Genomic DNA, 21,448 nt, shown 5'->3' on the forward strand with positions numbered 1-21,448 from the left:
AGGCTGGGTGGTCGAAATACATCCAGGGGACGACGGCGTGGTCAGAGTGGTCACGATTAAAACCATACACGGAACATCTAAAAGAAATGCGACTTCTCTCAGTCCGTTACCTACGGACGCCTAAGACTTTAATTTCATTTATTATGTAATCAAGGAGATGTAATTTTTATTTGCTTTCAACGATTTAAATTATTTAATGTTTACACGACCATGCGAAACAATAAGCGATTGCCTTACTAAGCAGTCGGCTTGTTGTTTGAAATTTATGCGACAACTGTAACAAGCGTTATTGTTAAGAATTGAACGTTCGCTGCATGCACAGACGCACACCTAGACGAATTTGTTTTGCTCGTTGCACTCCCAACGGGGGGAGGATGTTTGGTGAATGGCGAATATATTTATGCGAAATATTCACGAGTCTAATGATTAAGTTTAATTTAATTTTTCCCGTTTGAGACAATGAATATTCGTTATTCTTAATATTTAGTTTATTTCAGTTTCGTTTTGTACTAATATACGACGGTCGGTAATTAATGAGCGCATAGATAAAAAGCTCTCTCGGCCGCTAGTACGACAGCGCCAATCAAAAATTATCGCGCCACAGCGCAACGGTGTGTGTCTTGTGCGTGCAGAATTCATTCGAGAAGTAGCGTCCAACGTGTGCACACGTGCGAGTCGTTCTTTCTTTGTGTAGCGATTATTGCGTGATTTGATATTTTGCGTTTTTTGTATACGTTTCTTATATGTCATTGCGTGATCTGATTTGTGCGTTTCTTGTGTTATACGTTAATCACTCGTAATTTTCCAACAGTGAGTACGTGTATTACAACGGGTCGTACAGGCCGTTCTTCGTGCCGAACACGAAAGACCGGCGACATCCTTATACGATACATTGAATACATTACAATAAAATGGGTTTTTTATGCCGCGCAGGCTTTTTCCCATCAAAGATGTAGTTTTATTTCTTTACAAACTCTAAATACTAAATCACGAAAACAAAAGATCGGTGGGACTCTTGAACCGCAAGAGTTTCTACCATACAGGCTTTCCAAATTTCAGAATGAGTACATCAATTAATTTTTTCAAACACATACGAATCGTTTGCCTTTCTCATTGGATATAAATTCACGTATTTTATAAAAGCATCTAACATAACAATTATATTGCATTCCTCTTCTGGCTATCGGATAAAAATCGACAGTAACTAGATTGTTTAGTCTGCTTGATTCGATAAAGTTATGTTCTCCTTCCATCGGGACTGTTAAATATTTTACTCGTTGATATATGTCACAACATAAGCTAAATTTTTTTACATGTGTGGACATAGTGGCGCTTAAAAAAATAGAGCCACTTCTAGCGGAGACAAAATAAATCATGTTGTTATTAGTTAATCTTAATTACGCACGAGGCGCAGCAATTTGTTACCATCAGACGAGTGTAAAGAAACATTGATGCTAGGTTGTTGTCGTGGAATAGTGTTGTTTAGTGTGAAACGGTTGAACATAACTTAAAGGTTAGTAATTGGGTCAAAATAATAGAGCCACATTTAATAAGTTCACCTATTTATTAAGTTTAACTTGTTTAACTGAATTAACATATTTTTTCATTTGGATGCTCTAATACTTTGTAGGGAACCCTTTGTTTTTCAAAACAGTTCGGTATCTGCCCATAGAGCCTACTAAGGATCTACACTCTTCTTCAGAAATTGAGTACCAAGCTTTTTGAATTTCCTCCCAGAGTTTACCAAGATTTGTAGTTTTCGAACGATTGATTCTTTTGTCAATTGTATCTCATAGGTTTTCTATTGGATAAGTACGGACTCTGTGGTGGCCATTCCAAAATGAGAATTTTTTCTTTCTCAATAAATCTTTTTATAACTTTAGCGGTATGTTTTGGATTGTTGTGCATTTTCCATAACAAGGGCATCTTACTTCTGGCATACGGTAACATAACATCTTTAGGAATGCATTTGTACATTTCTGCATTTATAATACTATTGATTCGAAATAATGGGCCAACGCCATACCAGGAGAAATATAACTGCCCAGACAATAACTGCCGCCACCATGCTTCACAGTTTTCAAAGTGTACTTGGGATTATTTTCTTGATTCGGTGGCCGCATATACACTTTTACATCCGAAAAAAACATTAAACTTTGATTCGTCGAACCACAGCATATTACGCTATCATCGTCTTTTTCTCTGTGGCTTTCAGAAAAAGTTAATTATTTTGCAATATTTTGTTTAGATACATGTGGTTTTTTCTTAGCAATGCGACCTGTATGGAAGATTAACCAATTGAGAAAATTATCTAAAATTAATTTATTATTGACGATAAAGAAAAGAGATTATGGTTTACAAAAGATTGGACATTAATTTATTCTATCATATTAAATCTTTATAATATTTAACAACACAATTAAGATTAATAAAAACCATATATTAAAGATATAATGATTTCTGAATAATAATGTTTATATGGCAAATATTTAAATATGTTTATACATTACTAAGTATTAAAGGCTTTAATTATTATCTATACAAAATTAAAGTAGGAAAATTCTATATTGAAAATTGTACATAACGTAATATCTTTGAAGATGTTTAGAATATAATCAGAAAACTTTAAATCATTTGGGAATAATTCAAATAATAATATTGAAATATATCAAACATTTAACATTAAGAATAATCAAATAATATTATATAACATTATGAATAATCATATAATATGTCATAATACATCATCATAAATGTATATGCTCTAAATAATAATAAGAAGAATGATATAAGATTTATAAACATTGAAAATCATGAAAATGAAAGAAAGACAATATATATAAACTAATTATACAAAGAATAATATGAATGCAGAGAAATATTGGAATTTACTAATATAAAAAATATCATGGGAATTTTAGGAAAATTAATAATAAGATGACTTGAAAATGTTTAAACCACTAGAAAGATTAACTTTGCAATACAGAATTTACATGAATAGGCCAGTATAAGAAAGATTTAAATCAATCAATGTTTTAAAAATTCATATAAAAAGACCAGTATAAGAATTTGATTTGAAGAAGACGAAGTTCCCTCGTCTTACCTTCGTTCTGTTGAAAATAATTAATTAGCGGTGGCACTAAATGTATATCGCCTCTCGTTGGGCACTGATAAAAATGGCAGATATGGCAATGAACTGCGGACCACGTATAATTACTCTCTGGGTATCGAAGCTGTTCAATTTTCGTAGCTGCTCTTTTAAATTCGTAGCTGCCCTGAATTCGTAGCTGCCCTGAATACGTAGCTGCTTTGAATACGTAGCTGCCCTGAATTTGTAGCTGTCCTGAATACGTAGCTGCCCTGATCGTATGGCAATGGCAAGGAAATTCTCAGATGTATTATCTGAAAAAAAGTAGCTGCCCTCGTTTGTACACAGAACTCTGACTTGGCAAAGGAAGGAAAAGCACGTCTGTTCACACGCGAAAGCGAAAGACAAGGAAGGAAGCCGTAAACATAAAGAAAAGTGTTGTCATAGACGTATGTCCGCGGGCTATAGATAATTTCAGCGCTTAATTCATTCTATGTTCGAAGCGTCGATCACTTCCGCAACACGATCATTGAGTTTTGTATAACACAATCTTCTTTTTATATAAATATAAATTTAACATATATAAGATAGGCAATAAGAGCCAAATCGCGGATGACAGTGCGTTATTCTAAACGAAACTAAATTTTTTCGTTAGAATTAAATACCTGTGCACAAGGCACCAAATTTTTACTTAGACACGGCCAAGATATAAAATTGGAATAATCTCTACAAGAGATTTTTTTTTTTAATTCCATGTATCCCCTATTCCCCCTAAAGAAATAAAGTGCGAGAGAAAAATATAGATCCGAAAGTCGCAGAATCGGGAATCGAACCCGAGACCTTTCGCTTGCCGGGCGACTGCTCTTCCAACTTCTTTTTATAGTTGATGTTGATAATTTAATATTTAATATCATATTGACTAGATACCATCTCTCTCAAGCGTGGCACACTCAAGAAAAGTTCCTTTTTAACTTTTAAGGGGATACCGGAGGTCTACTTTTACCGACTGAACCGATTATATTTTGCCACTATCGAGAAGTTTTTATTGCGTTAATAGAATAACAAATGCTTTTCCACGATTAAAGTTAATACTATGATATCCATGAAATATGTCAAAATATAAATAATCGAATACGAGGACGAAACGACAAGGCGCATTCGGCAATAACGTGATAGCGCGACACGTATAATACATCTTGAAAATAATAATCGCACGCTTACATAGTGGATAATTCTTTTTAATAAATAAATGATTTGTATGATTTATTCTTATCTAACTACTGCTCTGTTTTGATAATAATAATATTATTATATTCAATCTCTAAAATACTTTTATATAAATCATTTATTTATTACAAAGGATTATTTACTTTATAATCAATTATAATTATTATAGATAGGCCTGTTATAGACATACACACACACGCACATACACACTCACATATAACTTGTTAGCTAGAATGTGAACAAAAAAATTTTTGTCACATCACATATGTATATATATATATATATATATATATATATATATATATATATATATATATGTATGTATATATGTATGTATATATATGAATGTATGTATGTAAATTAGGGTGTAAAATTTTTTTTTGTCCATATTCTAGCTAACAAGTTATATATATATGTGTGTGTGTGTGTGTGTGTGTGTGTGTGTAGAAACAGGCCTATCTTTTATAATTGATTATAAAGTAAATAGTTCTTTGTAATAAATAAATAATTTATATAAAATTTTATTTTTAGAGATTGAAGAGTATTTTTGAGATTGAATAGATAGTAACACTATTATTATCAAAACAGAGCAGTAGTTAGATGAGAATAAATCATATAAATTATTTATTTCTTACAAAAAATTATACACTAAAACTTTATAATCAATTATATTCATAAAAGATTTTTATATATTTTTAGATTATAAATTAAATTATTTTTATTTTGACAATGTAGATTATTTAAAAAAAATTATTATATACGTGTGCATGTATGAAAGAATGTAAAGTAGAAGAGAGAAAATAGACAGAGAGATAGAGACAGATAGATCGATAGATATTATAGATAAATAGATAGATAGACAGACATAGATAGATAGATAGATAGGTAAATCGATAGATATTTCGATAGATAGAAGACAGATTGCTAAATAAATCGATATATGTATGTGTATATATACATATACAGGGTGTCCCAAAAAGATCGGAACACTGAAAAATCTCGAAAAGTATACGTTTTACAGAAAAAAGTTTCATACAAAAGTTGTAAAAAATCTATTAATTGATCTTATCAGTTTGACCTTGGATGGCGCTACCAAGGTCAGAATAATGTCACCTTGAATTTCTTAGATAAAATACTATATTTTTTATTACATATTCTTGTAGCTTATCTAGAGAGCTTTCCAAAACACTAATAAAATTATTTTTCATTGAGTACTCTTTGAGTTACAAAGGCTAACAATTTTTTGACATATAATGTAAAATATCTTTGTAAAATATTCCATTTTTGGTAATCATATCTTTTTTTGCACGAAATAATGAGACCAATGAATTGATGTAAAAAAACAATTGCTTATAAAAAAAGTATGCTTGCTGCATATTGAATATTACATATCTTTTTAACAATTATCTGTTTTTTTTTATTGATTTTATTATACTGCGCAAGAAAGTAGGTATGATTACCGAAAATGCAATATTTTACAAAGATATTTAACATTTTATGTCAAAAAATTGTTAGATTCTTACCTTTATAACTCAAAGAGCACTAAATAAAAAATAATTTTATTATAGTGTTTTGGAAAGTTCTCGAGATAAGCTACAAGAATATGTAATAAAAAATATAGGATTCCATCTAAGAAATTCGAAGACATTATTCTGACTTTGGTAACGCCGTCCAAGGTCAAATTGATAAGATTAGTAAATAGATTTATTTCCCTACAACTTTTGTCTAAAACTTTTTTCTGTAAAACGTATACTTTTCGAGATTGTTCAGTGTTCCGATCTTTTTGGGGCACCCTGTATATATTTATATTAAAATATCGCAAAAAATTTATAGATGAAGAAAATATTGAAAATTTCAAAATCATCTTTACTTTTAGAATGAACTCAAGAATACAAAGTTTCACTGTGGACATCAGTTGCAGGACACCCTGTATATACATACATATATACATACATAATACATACATATATATATATATATATTGTATATATGTATATATAAATGTATGTATGTATAGGGTGTCCTGCAACTGATGTCCACAGTGAAACTTATATTTGTATTCTTGAGATCATTCTAAAAATAAACATGATTTTGAAATTTTCAAGATTTTCTCCATCTATAAATTTTTTGCGATATTCTAATGAATCTAATGATACCCCCCTTATTCTTATTCAACATTTATGGGGTTCAATTTTTATAAATTTTTTTTACATAAATAAATATATATACAAGGTATCTCATAATTCGCGAATCACCTTTCATGGGCAGATAGAGCGTGTTAAACTGAATAGAAAATTCATGTATTATTTTGCAATATTCGCAATAATTATTGAGTTATTTATTAAAATATCTAAACGAATAAGCAGGTAGAAAGCATTATTTGATTGAGAGGCGGCGTTATGCAGCGAGCGCCGACCAATGTAATGGCGCCGAAAAGTAAGATGATACTTTTGATACTAAGCGGCATATAACAAATAAGTCATCCGACATGCACACCGAGACCGGCCTACTGCTTTCTACCCGCTCATTTGTTTAGATATTTTAGTTAATAACTCAATAATTATTGCGAATATCGCAAAATGATACAGGACTTTTCTATTCAGTTTAACACGCTCTATCTGCCCATGAAAGGTGATTCGCGAATTATGGGACACCCTGTATATATATATATATATATATATACATATATATATATATATATATACATATATATATATATATACATATATATATATATAATTTCGAAAAATAATGATTTCTAAAAAATAAAGCAGTCACTTGCTTATTTTAAATAGTTATTAGTAATAGAAAGACTATAGTAGTAATAAATAGTAGTTACAATAGTACAATAGTAGTAATAATAGTTATAAAGTTGCAGTAGTAACAAAAAAAGATATTTTATATCAGAGACGATAATATTTGCTTGCTAATTGTTTCTAAAATATCTTCTCCCAGAACGATTTGCATGTGCGTTCTGGTTATTAAAAAAAAATATTTTATATCAGAGACGATATATTCGTCTGCTAGTTACTTTTAAAAATATCTTCTCCCAGAACGATTCGCATGTGCGTTTTGGTTATTAAAAAAAGATATTTTATATCAGAGACGATATATTTGCCTGCTAATTGTTTCTAAAATATCTTCTCCCAGAACGATTTGCATGTGCGTTCTGGTTATTTAAGCAAAGATATTTTATACCAGAGACGATACATTTGTCTGCTAGTTGCTTCTAAAAATATCTACTCCCAGAACGATTTGCATGTGCGTTCTGGTTATTAAAGTTAGTATCCAATCGTTAGTACCTACGATGCAATGCCTGGAGTCAAATTCAAATACAGGTACGTGTAGTAAAAATGTCGAACTTTGCGAAGATAACAATCATTTTGTTATCTGAAGAATAGCCCTCTAGATATAAATCGTATCCAGGAAAGCATGCGCTCAAGGGCGTCGCATTGTCGACTCTTCTCATATGTGGAATGAACTTCAGAGATCATTCAATAATCATATGCAAGAAATAGACTGCCAATTTAAAAATTGGAAACTCATGAAAACTAAAACCGAAGGCCAAAAGGAAAATAGTTCTAGGAGTAGCACATATAAGAATACTAGCAATGAATCCATCGATTTTCAAAAATCGGTGGAATTATTCTCAGATACGATGGATTCTAAAGTTAGTATTCAAAAAGTGTCGCCTTTTCCTAAATAATAAAAATTTATCAAATCAATAATTTGTTATATTTCAATACATATTGTTGCAAAAAGTTCAATGCAAATGTCTCGTTTGCTATAATCGGATAGACGAAAAAAAAACATTTTGTGGCTGCGTTCTCACGGGAATGGGCGATGGAGGGGCCCATTTTATCCTCGATATTTAAAAAAATATTATATAATATTTTTTCATTATTGAGTTACATATAATTATCAATATAATTACTTATTATTCACATATGTGTGTATGAATATATTTACTGACCATTCACATGTGTGTATAAATATATTTACTGAGTGTTCTAAATAAAACGTTACAATTTTTTATTTCTAAAAGTATAATTTTTAGAAAATAATGCTACAAATAAAAGTTCCAGTATTTTAACGGAGATATACATATTTTGATGTTACAGAAATGTTTGTAGAAGGCAATTTTTAATATCATTAGTCAACTTGATTATTTTATATTGATTAGTCTAAGTATTTATGTAAATTTATTCCTTGTAACATATTCTGCATACAGGGTAAAAGTCAATAATTGCACGGTTTACGAGATATTTTACATAATCTAACATATTTTGATATAAAAAATAAAAAATATTTCGTAAATAAAATATTTAGTGTTTGATAATACTTTTATGTATTAATTATAGACAAATAAAAAAAGATACACAGTAAAAAAATATACAATTTGCTACATGCAGCTATATATATATTTTTCGTAAAAACAACATGTTTGTTGTTTATACCAGTTGTTTCGTCTAATTATTCTATACATAAAAGCAAGACCATTAAAAACTAAATATTTTACGAGATATTTTGTATTTTATATCAAAAATATGTCAGATTATGTGAAATATCTCGGAAACTGTTCAATTCTTGGCTACATTTCTTTATATTTTTATGCAGAATATTACAAAAAATCTATTTACATAAACGTTTAGAATAATTCTATATAAAATAATTAAATTGACTAAATAAATAAGCTTGAAAATTGCTTCTTACAAAAATTTTTATGACATCAACTATGCCTCCTTTGAGATACTAAAATTTTTATTTGAAACATTTTTTTCTACAAACATTTTTAGCGATAAAAATTTGTAACGCTTATTGAAACACCCGGTACATATTTATTACATCTCTATTCTTCCTATATATATATATATATATATATATATATAATGTTAGATTATGTAAAATATCTCATAAACCGTTCAATTATTGACTTTTACCCTGTATGCAGAATATGTTACAAGGAATCAATTTATATAAATACTTATTATTAGACTAATCACTATCAAATAATCAAGTTAACTAATGATATTGAAAATTGCCTTCTGCAAACATTTCTGTAACATCAAAGTATGTATATCTCTGTTGAAATACTGGAATTTTATTTGCAGCATTATTTTCTAAAAATTATACTTTTAAAAATAAAAAATTGTAACGTTTTATTTAGAACACTCAGTAAATATATTTATACACACACATGTGAATGCTCAGTAAATATATTCATACACACACATGTAAATAATAAGTAATTATATTCATACATACATATGTGAATGATATATATATATTATATATATAAGAATTGCATGTAAATATATAAGCAAAAAAAACAAATATATATATATATAATATTATTGTGTTCGAACTATGTGATAAAGATAGACACAATTATATATATATGTATGTTTTACTGTCATTGACACGCTTAGATAAAAACGCGTGTGCGAGATGATTCAACAGTAAAAATATATTATGTTGTCTAAAAAAATATAATATATTGAACACAATAAAATTGTTTTTTTTTTTGACATTGTTTCGAACCACCCGTTGGCTGCTCGTTAACTCAATATGTACACGCTTCGCGAACGCGGCGATCATCCAGCGGTCACATGTCAACAATAATAAGAAGTGGTATTATTTCCCCGCCATCGCGACCGTTGACCCTCTCAGTAGCGCGTTTGGGGAAAAGAGCTCAGATCGCTTCGAGAAGTCGTTCGAGGTACACAAACCAATTGTTCAGTTCCGTATCAGGTGAAACACAAACGGCAGCGAGAGTTATTGCAAGGTAAAGCGTTCAAATCCCCGCTGATTGAGCGAAAGGGGATTGTTGTTGATCATAGTTATTAAAGAAATTAAATTTTGAGTGTTAGTAAAATTTGGAGTTTGCCTTTCAATTCCTTGACCACCGAGCCTTCCCGCCAAGGCTGTATCAGCCGCCGTGCTCACAAGCACACAGACATGCATGTAAATTTTTAATATATGGAAACTGCCGATAATAGCGAAATTAAAATTGTCAGTATTAATCGACAATTTTAGTTCCGTTTAGATGAGGGCGCTAACCCGTCGGAGTTCGGCCAACGCTCCGGCATCCCCTTAATTGGAGATGCATTTAAAACCCGAGTGTCTTCAATGTTTATATCAGACACATTGCTATAAAATTTAATAAATTATGATTTATTTTACACAAATACTAAATATAGTACATAATAAATTATTCAGTTTTATATTTTGGATTCATTTATCTTTTTGAAAAACAATGGTCATTGAGGAAACTCATTGATTCGTAATGAGACGATTTTGGGATTGTATCTTTTCTTGCAGAGTACATATGTAGAGGGGTACATATGAAAGTTTCATCTATACCCCTATTATCTCAGGGAATGATTCAATGAGGGCCACCATACCTGTTGGAATGTTTTCTGTATCATCTTCAATTAATTGGAGATGAATTTAAGGGTCGGCAGGCGACCCAGGCAAACTCCGAATTGACGGAGGCCTCACACAGTGACAACGCGAAACTCCGGTTTCTGTGTTGCCAATGCTGAGAAACCAATTCTCGGGTTTTATGTAGTGGCGCATGTCTGTAGACGTACATACACCATTGCATTGCTCACACGGATGCATCGTAGAGAAACAAGGACCGATAATCACGTGTTATCCTTGTTCCTCTATTGTGCCGGTTAATACAGCTAGTTCTACAATATGTTGTATGTCGCAGTCGGATGTCGGAACGTAAGCGATTGTCCAATGAGGAAATTTCTTTTTCAAAAACAAAATTTCCGCATAGGACAATCGCTTACGTTCCGACATCTGACTGCGACATACGATGTATTGTAGAACGGTCCTACGGCCTGAAAATGTTTTCTGGCTTCCCGTAGCAGAAGGCAGTAACATAGCAAGGGTAATAAGCACTCACTTTTTGTAAATTGTATATATGCTTATGCACATATGTGTGTATATATAAGCAAATATTATCAAAAATTACATATATGTTTCCAAATTGTACAGTGATACTGTGACGTGACATTTTGTACTGTCCGTCACAAGGGCCGAAGGCCCGGCCGGGAAGGCGGGAACTTCGGGAACCTTTGCTCTCTCGCCAATCTTTGAGAGAGAGAGAGAGCACCCGAACAATCATTTTGCGTTTTCTACCGCGTCGGAGGATGCGCTTCGCGCATCCGTTTCGCGAATTACTTTTTGTATGATTTTTGTTTGAGCGATTTTTGGCGTTTTCGGCGAGCAATTTTGCATAGGGTACGTGTCTCAACCGAGGAAACCAATAGAGAGAAAGAGTGAGAGGACGGAGAGGCCGAAGAGGACGATTGAGGACCGAGCAAGAGCCACCAAGTCCGGATCACGCCCGGTAAATATTATTTTCGCACCAAAATTCTGGCTTGCCCATCCCGTTAAGAACCTGGGTACCGCCGTAAAATGTTCTTTCTTCCGCAGAGATTCCGGCCCGAGACGGGGATGGCCACTCTCTCGCGAGAGGCGAGAGAGCCCCGGGAACGAAAGGCGCGGGAGACATCCTGCCTCGAGCCCCGCAGATCCGGATACACCAAAATCTCACCATCGATCAAACAATCGATCTGGCGGATTTTTGGGAGGAATCGCAAAGAGGTGCCCTCGTAGGAGTCTTCCCGACGGCCCATAAAGAGGAATACCGGAACCCAAAGCGGAAACATAGGGGAACGGCGAGGGAAAATTTACATCAAGAGAATTCGCAGGGCCCCGCGAGGTACCCGGCGGCCCTGCCAGGATAAGGAGCGCCACGGGTGGAAAATGCCAAATTTAGTATCGGCGTGATCCCGGCAGGCCTCTTGCTCGTCACTGTTCGGCGAGACGTGCGAGAGAGGAGAGGTTCCTGCGCGGATGCCGAAGCACTCGAGGACCCGGCGATACCGGTGAGACGAACGGCCCTATCTCATATTGTAAAGCCGCTAACTTCTTTCTTTTTGTGAGTACCGTATTCGGGAGAGAAGCGTGTCACGGCCGCGACCGGTTATTAGATTCACCGGTAATTTCGCGATTTTGAGAGTTTGATTTAGAGTTTCGTTCCGCGTGGAATTTATCCCGGCGCCCGGCCGACCGCGTGCTCTCTCCCGCGCGTATATTAAGAGAGGCTCTCTCTCCCGCGGATACGCCGACAGTCGCCGCGATTTTTGTCACGTTAATGTAAAATTTAAGGTATCGTCTTGTAATTACTGTACCGTTCTCGTCTGTTGGAGTTTTAGATCGGAGAATAGAAAATTAGTTAGAGTCACGCATCCGACCTAGCGTATTCTTTCTCGCGCATATCCTTATCCGTGCCGTCTTCGGATCCTTTGCGAAATATTGCGAGAAACGACCGGCGTGAGCGATCTCAAAGGAAGTCGCGCGGGACCTACTCGAGTTTACGGAAATTTTGTATTGCCTGAGACCATCGGAATTAATTACGCCGCACGGACCTTATTAAGTCTCGTGCGTTAATAATTATACGACACGTAGGCGTGCGAATTTACTTCCGGGTCCCGCGTGTCGTCCGATATCATCGCGTCGGGTCGTCTCAAAGGCGTGGAATAATAACAACGCGCCGCGTCTCGGCCGTGCATGCGCCGTATTGTAATTTTTCGAATAAAATTTCGGCCTCGTTTATCTGTATTGCGGCGTTATTCAAGCGGAGATCTCTCTGTAATATATCGAACGAATCGTAAGTTTCTTTCGGAACCTATCATCGTACTCAAGTTTCTACTATTATTTTTTTTTGTCTATCTTTGTTCATCATTGTCTAAATATATTTAATGTTGGTTATATTTGAGCGATTTCAAATAGCCTCTCTCGAATTCCGTTCTCTCTCCCGTCCGAACTCCCCCCTCTACCCCCTGACGACCTGAGCGAGTCGATTGTCGCCGTCGCGGAAATTTTCGGGATGATCTACTAATTATAAAAGTCATTTGTCGAGTTGAAAAATTTCAGAGTGGCGCGGATCCCGCGCCTGGCGCCCAAACAAACATATTTTTGTGTTTACGCGAATTTCCCGCTTTCCGCGCCGAAGGTGTGCCGTCGGCCACTTACATCGGCCCTATTTCCCGGATCCTTTTCGATCCGACGGACAATAAAAAATATAACGGTTACAAATTGGCGCCCAACGTGGGGCCCACGAAATAACAATTTTGTTATTACGGGACGTTCGGTTTCGAGATTGGCTATTTTTCGATATATATTTGAGATAAAATTTTTTTTTTTTTGCTTTTATGTGACATCAATATTATGCGATTTTGATATATGAACTCTATATATTTTCGGAAGTGTATATTATATATGGATTTCGAGAAGGAAGCAACATTTTTCCTTGCGATTTATATAACAAGATATTTTTTTGTGTGATAATTATTTTGGATAATTATTTTTTTTTGGACTTTTATATTTTTGTTAAAAATTATGTTCGCGAATATTTATGTTTTCCGAGTTATATCTGTTTGAACTTTCCTTTCTTTACAGTTAACGCTTTTGAGAGAAATTATATTTGAAGAATAATTTTTTTTTGTATTTCTTTTTTTTTGGGGACATAGATTTTTCAGTGTCAGTCATTTTTTTTCTGTCGCTTGAATTTTAAGCTCGGAAACATGTATATTTAAAAATATTAATTTATATTTTGAGAAGTCTATAAAATTTTTGTTTATCATTATTATTAATTCTTTTTGCGTATTTTTTTTAATTTCTATGAATACACTTGGTCTTTATTTCGAACCTCCGTTAGGCGAAATTATTATTCGCCAAAATTTACATTTGACGAATTGAAACATTTGTCGGAAATCCCAGCATTTTTCTGGAGATTTCCCTTGCGAGACCTCTAGTACTTCTGCGTTGAGTACTGTGAGACGCTTATATAGGGCGTAAAATAATTATTGAAATTGCGGCGAATTATATGCTACTGCTTTGCTTGCGCTTAAACTGCAATGACCATTTATTGCGTATATGATTTCTAGCATTTTGTTGGTATAAAAAAATCTGCGATCTTGCGCTTGCCTGAGAAGCCTTAAGCGACGTGCCGCTAATATATCCTATGCGATTAATACGCTATTATTGAAAATTCTTTTTTTTGGAGCGTGACTTAAATGTTTGTTTTCTTTTGTATATTTCTGTGGGCACGAAATCCTTCAGACTGGTCGACTTAACAAAGGAACAAGGATTAACTGTAGCATACATTTCGCTGACTATTGATATTGCTTGTTTTGATTTTGTGTGTTGCTAATCCATTTCTTTCAGGTATTTTGATTTATATGTTTGTATTATATTTGCTTTCCCTTGTATGATGTGCTTTGAGGAAACGTACCGTGGAATTTCGCGTGTGTTGTGAGCGAACGTCGCGAGTTAAGGATAAATATTCTACCGCACGAACATTGAAAATATTTTCTCTTTTCTCTCGCGTTGACTTTGTTCAGGGCTACTTTCGGTTTACACTCCGATCATCATACCGTTCTTTTTTTTGTTTTTCTGAGTTTTGCTACATACCGGGACTCTTTAGCGAAGTTTTACTTAAGTATCGGTTACGGGAGTACACGACCTGCGGGGTAGGATCTCTCTTGAGGGGAGCTCGTCAAGGGGAACGTGCCTGTAGACCCTTAGTACCCGCGTTTAAAATTTTTTTTTTTGCGATCATGAGTTCGGAAGAAGACTGCGGAGGCGGGTGGATTTTTAACCTCACCGTCGAGCAATTACGCGACGAATTAGAGAAGCGCGGACAGAATAGTGAGGGCAACCTTGCGACTTTGAGGGCCCGGCTGAACAGATACGAGGTCTGCACCCAGTTAGGATGGGATCCGCCTAAGACGCCGACCCAGGGAGACCCTGACGCGGCCGCCGGCCCCTCGGTTCCCTCGCCTATGCGCCCCGATAGCCACCACGAGTCGGGACTCGGGGATGCGGTTTTCGGGAATCAAACGCGTGCGCCGATTTATTTACGACCGCCGGTTCTCGAATTACCCTCCGTACCCCGAGGTTCACGCCCCGTAGCACGCTGTACTTCGTCCGCCGGCGACGCATATCAAATGATGCGCCGCTGGAACTTAAAATTCTCGGGCGCCCGTGGCAGCGACGCGGAGGCGTTCTTAGCCCGTATAGAGGAGGGTCGTGCCTTAGTTCCGGTTGAGGACGAAGAACTTTTCAAGTGCATTCCGTTTTTCCTGTCCGGTATCGCGCTTTATTGGTATCGTAACGAACGAAACCGTTGGAGAACTTGGCGAGAATTCGAGACCGCGTGGCGTGCTCGATTCGGGAACCCCGATTTCCAATTCGCGTTGCGAGACGAAATCATGCGACGTACGCAAGGCGAGGGAGAGACGGTCGCCGATTACTTGACGTGTTTGCGCGCGCTTTTCGAAAGGTTAAGTCCGCCGTGGCACTTAGAGGAGCAATTGAATCACGCGCATCGTAACATGTTGCCGCGTTTACAGGTTGCGGTCCATCGTCGAGACGTATACGACTTTACGTCCTTAGAGAATTTAGCGACGCGCATCGAGAATAGTTACGCAGCGGTGCTGCGCTATCGCGCTCCCCCGCCACCGGAACAATCCATTTTTCCAGAGTTAGCGTATCGGTCGCCGAAGAAAGGCGCGAGAGCCGTCGCCGCCGTAGGTTTGATACCTGGGGTGGCGAAGAGTAAAACTGAGATCGGCGGGCGTCCGCGCAGGGCCCCCAAGAACGCGCCCACCGCGAACCCCGCATCTAAACCAAAGGTTAAGCCCGCTATCGAGTTAGCGACTCCGTCGACGTCCGCCCCTGCGCGTCAGGGCCCCAAGTGTTGGAATTGCGAGCAGACGGGGCATATCGCGCGGGAATGTCAAGAGACGCGTCGCGTATATTGTTATCGATGCGGGCAGACGAACGTGACAGTAAAAACATGTCCTACGTGTTCGGGAAACGGGGACGGGAGTCAGTAAAGCGGGCCCCCGCGACTCCGTCGAGCCTTAAAGCGGCCCACGACGAACATACATCGGAAGCTCGCGAAAGTTCGAGCCTCTCGACCCACGTTGTATATACGTCAAATTCTTTTGAGTCGCCACCCGTACGATATCTTAGAGTTCTAATACGCGGAAAACCTTTGCGTGCGCTCGTAGACTCGGGATCTAACCGCACTATAATCGGAGCTGAAGGGATACGGATTGTTAAGAGACTACAGTTGCCAATAGATTATAGTCGCGCCACGCACATTCGCACCGCGAACGGGCAATTAGCGCGAGCTCCCGGGGAGGTCAAGATTCCGTTTATATTAGAAGGTCGCGCACAGACAATTACTGCCTGCCTGCTGTCCGATCTAACGGTTCCATGTATTCTCGGTATGGATTTTCTTTGCAAATTCGAAGTCGTCGTGGATTTCTCTCGGTCAGATTGGTTTTTCGCGGATCAGCCTACAAAGCGTCGTAGTTTTATTTCTGAAGACAAGGCACCGCAAGCCTTTAGCGGACTTCCGGCACTCACTCCGCAACAAACGGAAAGGTTAGAGACGTGTCTTCGCGAACGGATAACCCCTACGAACAGCGAACCCGGAATCACGACGCTTACCGAACACGTGATCGACGTCGGTGATAGTAAGCCCATCAAGCAACGGTGCTACCTAGTTTCACCTAAGGTACAAGAGGCTATTCGAGAAGAAGTAGATAAAATGTTAGAGACCGGAATTATTGAACCGTCGTTTAGCGAGTGGTCTAATCCCATAGTAATGATCAAGAAACCTAACGGGAAATATCGGTTTTGTTTGGACTTTCGTAAAGTCAACAACGTGTCTAAGAAGGATGCATACCCGCTCCCTAACATGAACGGTATATTAGATAAATTACGAGCCGCGCGCTATATCTCTACACTCGATTTGAGCCAAGCGTATTTCCAAGTTCCGTTGGCCAAGGAAAGTCGCGAGATCACCGCGTTTAGCGTACCGGGAAAGGGGTTGTATCACTTCACGCGCATGCCGTATGGATTGACGGGCGCTCCGGCTACATTTCAGCGCCTCCTTGATAGACTCATAGGGCCCGAGATGGAACCGCACGCGTTTGCCTATCTCGATGACATCGTCATAGTTACGCCGACTTTTGAGGAGCACCTCGAATGGCTAGATCGCGTTTTTAAAAAAATCTCCGGAGCGGGACTTACTATCAATCCCGAGAAATGTGAATTTTGTAGATCTCAAGTAAGATACCTCGGCTTCATCGTGCAACGAGACGGTCTGACGGTGGACCCGGAGAAGACGCGTCCTATTTTAGAGTACCCCGAACCACGAAATTTAAAACAGTTACGCCGTTTTCTCGGGATGTCATCGTGGTATCGTCGGTTCCTACCACAATTCGCTACCATGAGTGAACCCTTGACGCGCTTACTGAAAAAGAATGCTCGGTGGACTTGGGAGTCGGATCAGCAGGACGCGTTCGAGCAGATACGCGCTCGCTTAGTTACCGCGCCCACCTTGTCGTGTCCCGACTTTAAGGTTCCTTTCGTATTACAGACGGACGCCAGTTCCGTAGGTTTAGGGGCCGTCTTGACTCAGACGATCGACGGCGAAGAACGCGTCGTGGCATTCGCGAGTCGTGCGCTGTCCGGTCCGGAAACACGGTATTCAGTCACCGAACAGGAGTGTTTAGCCGTAGTGTGGGCTATTAAAAAGTTTCGCGCGTATTTAGAAGGGTATCGTTTTACAGTCGTCACAGACCATAGCAGCTTAAGGTGGCTGCATAACTTGAAAAATCCGACGGGGCGACTCGCGAGATGGGCCCTCGAACTTCTAGAATATGATTTTGAGATCATCCATCGAAAAGGCGCGCTGCATCACGTTCCGGATGCATTGTCCCGCATGTACGAAGTAGATACGGAGGCGAACGTTGTCATGGTCGCGGACGCAAATCTCCCGGACGACATAGCAGATCCGTGGTATCGTAAACGCTTTGCGGAGGTGCGTGACAGACAGAAACGTTTTACAGATTGGCGTATCGTAGACGGTCATCTGTACTATCATCGTCCGCGAGCGATTGTATCAGACATCGTCGAGGACTTAGATAGGTGGAAGTTAGTTTTGCCGACCGAATTGCGCGGAGAAGCCCTTCGAGAAGCGCACGACGTTCCGCAATCCGGTCACCTTGGAATGGAGAAAACGTTTCATAGATTAGCGGTTTCGTATTACTGGCCGTCTATGTTCCGCGACGTTGTAAAATATGTTAGGCAGTGCGACACGTGCCAGCGAACGAAAGTAGAGCAGGCAAGCCCACCCGGTCTCATGGGGCATCGAGTAATAGAAGGCCCATGGACCGTTGTGGCAGCGGATATTATGGGACCGTTTCCCAAAAGTAAAGCAGGATTCACGTACGTATTAGTAGTACAAGACCTCTTTACCAAATGGGTCGAATGCTTTGCGTTGAGAGCAGCCAACGGTCGAAAAATTAGTGAAGCTTTAGCGGAGGTAGTCTCGCGATGGGGCACCCCAAAGTTTTTCCTCTCAGATAACGGAACGGAATTCGCGAACCAAACGATACGGGCTTTCGCAGAGGATCACGGGATCACGTGCACTACAGTACCCCCTTATCATCCCCAAGCGAATCCCGTCGAGCGAAGCAATCGCGTGTTAAAGACTATGATAGTCGCGTTCCTCGAGAGAGATCATCGTGAGTGGGATGTCCATTTATCCGACTTCCGATTCGCGTATAACACGGCGTTTCACACGTCCATTGGAGCCTCACCGGCCCTCCTAAATTTAGGACGCGAGTTGGTTCCGAAGGAGTACTTGCGCGCTCGAACTCCGAAAGCGACGGAAGTTGAGGAGCGGAAGCCGGCCGAGTGGTCGGAAAGAATGCAAAAATTACAAACTCTGCATCACTGGGTAGCGGAAAATCTCGATCAGGCGTATCAACGCCAATCGCGATACTATAACTTGAGGCGACGGAATGTGGTTTACCAAGTAGGTGACTGGGTAATGAAGAGGCAACACGTGTTGTCCTCCGCGGCTCAAAATATCGCCGCAAAACTTGCAACGAAATTCCATGGTCCGTTTCAGGTCTGTAAGGTACTATCCCCCGTAGTATATGAATTGAGAGACCCGGAAGGAATCCCTATAGGTAAAGTCCATGTGAAAGACCTTAAAGCCTATCGACCTCCTAATTTTAGATAAGTTATCCCGTTATCCCGCTTCACCATCATGGACCGTCTTGACGGATATGCGTCCCGAGAATGTGTGTCGTCTTTGCGTGTTTTCAGGCTTAGCTTTGTTTGTGCTGGATTAAGAGTCGATTGGTGTATCGCACGATTTATGTGTCGGCTGTTTTGCGAGAGAGATGACTTGGATTCCAGGGGACCGAAGCGGGGCCCAGAAGTATATTTGCCTAGCAAGGAAATTGGTGGCTAATACCGTTCGTCCCTGGTAAAACCTCCCCGGTCCTCCTCTGGGAAGGGGGAGTTGTGACGTGACATTTTGTACTGTCCGTCACAAGGGCCGAAGGCCCGGCCGGGAAGGCGGGAACTTCGGGAACCTTTGCTCTCTCGCCAATCTTTGAGAGAGAGAGAGAGCACCCGAACAATCATTTTGCGTTTTCTACCGCGTCGGAGGATGCGCTTCGCGCATCCGTTTCGCGAATTACTTTTTGTATGATTTTTGTTTGAGCGATTTTTGGCGTTTTCGGCGAGCAATTTTGCATAGGGTACGTGTCTCAACCGAGGAAACCAATAGAGAGAAAGAGTGAGAGGACGGAGAGGCCGAAGAGGACGATTGAGGACCGAGCAAGAGCCACCAAGTCCGGATCACGCCCGGTAAATATTATTTTCGCACCAAATTCTGGCTTGCCCATCCCGTTAAGAACCTGGGTACCGCCGTAAAATGTTCCTTCTTCCGCAGAGATTCCGGCCCGAGACGGGGATGGCCACTCTCTCGCGAGAGGCGAGAGAGCCCCGGGAAACGAAAGGCGCGGGAGACATCCTGCCTCGAGCCCCGCAGATCCGGATACACCAAAATCTCACCATCGATCAAACAATCGATCTGGCGGATTTTTGGGAGGAATCGCAAAGAGGTGCCCTCGTAGGAGTCTTCCCGACGGCCCATAAAGAGGAATACCGGAACCCAAAGCGGAAACATAGGGGAACGGCGAGGGAAAATTTACATCAAGAGAATTCGCAGGGCCCCGCGAGGGTACCCGGCGGCCCTGCCAGGATAAGGAGCGCCACGGGTGGAAAATGCCAAATTTAGTATCGGCGTGATCCCGGCAGGCCTCTTGCTCGTCACTGTTCGGCGAGACGTGCGAGAGAGGAGAGGTTCCTGCGCGGATGCCGAAGCACTCGAGGACCCGGCGATACCGGTGAGACGAACGGCCCTATCTCATATTGTAAAGCCGCTAACTTCTTTCTTTTTGTGAGTACCGTATTCGGGAGAGAAGCGTGTCACGGCCGCGACCGGTTATTAGATTCACCGGTAATTTCGCGATTTTGAGAGTTTGATTTAGAGTTTCGTTCCGCGTAGGAATTTATCCCGGCGCCCGGCCGACCGCGTGCTCTCTCCCGCGCGTATATTAAGAGAGGCTCTCTCTCCCGCGGATACGCCGACAGTCGCCGCGATTTTTGTCACGTTAATGTAAAATTTAAGGTATCGTCTTGTAATTACTGTACCGTTCTCGTCTGTTGGAGTTTTAGATCGGAGAATAGAAAATTAGTTAGAGTCACGCATCCGACCTAGCGTATTCTTTCTCGCGCATATCCTTATCCGTGCCGTCTTCGGATCCTTTGCGAAATATTGCGAGGAAACGACCGGCGTGAGCGATCTCAAAGGAAGTCGCGCGGGACCTACTCGAGTTTACGGAAATTTTGTATTGCCTGAGACCATCGGAATTAATTACGCCGCACGGACCTTATTAAGTCTCGTGCGTTAATAATTATTCGACACGTAGGCGTGCGAATTTACTTCCGGGTCCCGCGTGTCGTCCGATATCCGCGTCGGGTCGTCTCAAAGGCGTGGAATAATAACAACGCGCCGCGTCTCGGCCGTACATACGCCGTATTGTATTTTTCGAATCACATTTCGGCCTCGTTTATCTGTATTTCGGCGTTATTAAAGCGGAGATCTCTCCGTAAGATATCAAACGAATATTACTTTTCTTTCTGGATCTAACATTGTACTCAAGTTTTTAT

The 21,448-nt window shown here is 39.3% G+C and overlaps 1 protein-coding gene across 1 annotated transcript in view; it reads left to right on the top strand.

Annotated features, from left to right (window-relative positions):
- The first annotated feature begins 9,692 nt into the window (after window positions 1-9,692).
- Window positions 9,693-21,448, top strand: part of LOC146724815 (uncharacterized) — an 86,411-nt gene continuing 74,655 nt past the window's right edge. Inside the window, exon 1 of the mRNA XM_085489233.1 lies at window positions 9,693-10,100. The gene's annotated coding sequence lies outside the window, so the exon portion shown is untranslated. The remainder of the gene's footprint in view (window positions 10,101-21,448) is intronic.

This window comes from Nylanderia fulva, unplaced genomic scaffold, assembly GCF_048542155.1.
Source record: "Nylanderia fulva isolate GAGA-0341 unplaced genomic scaffold, ASM4854215v1 Scaffold115, whole genome shotgun sequence".
NCBI classification, from domain to species: domain Eukaryota; kingdom Metazoa; phylum Arthropoda; class Insecta; order Hymenoptera; family Formicidae; genus Nylanderia; species Nylanderia fulva.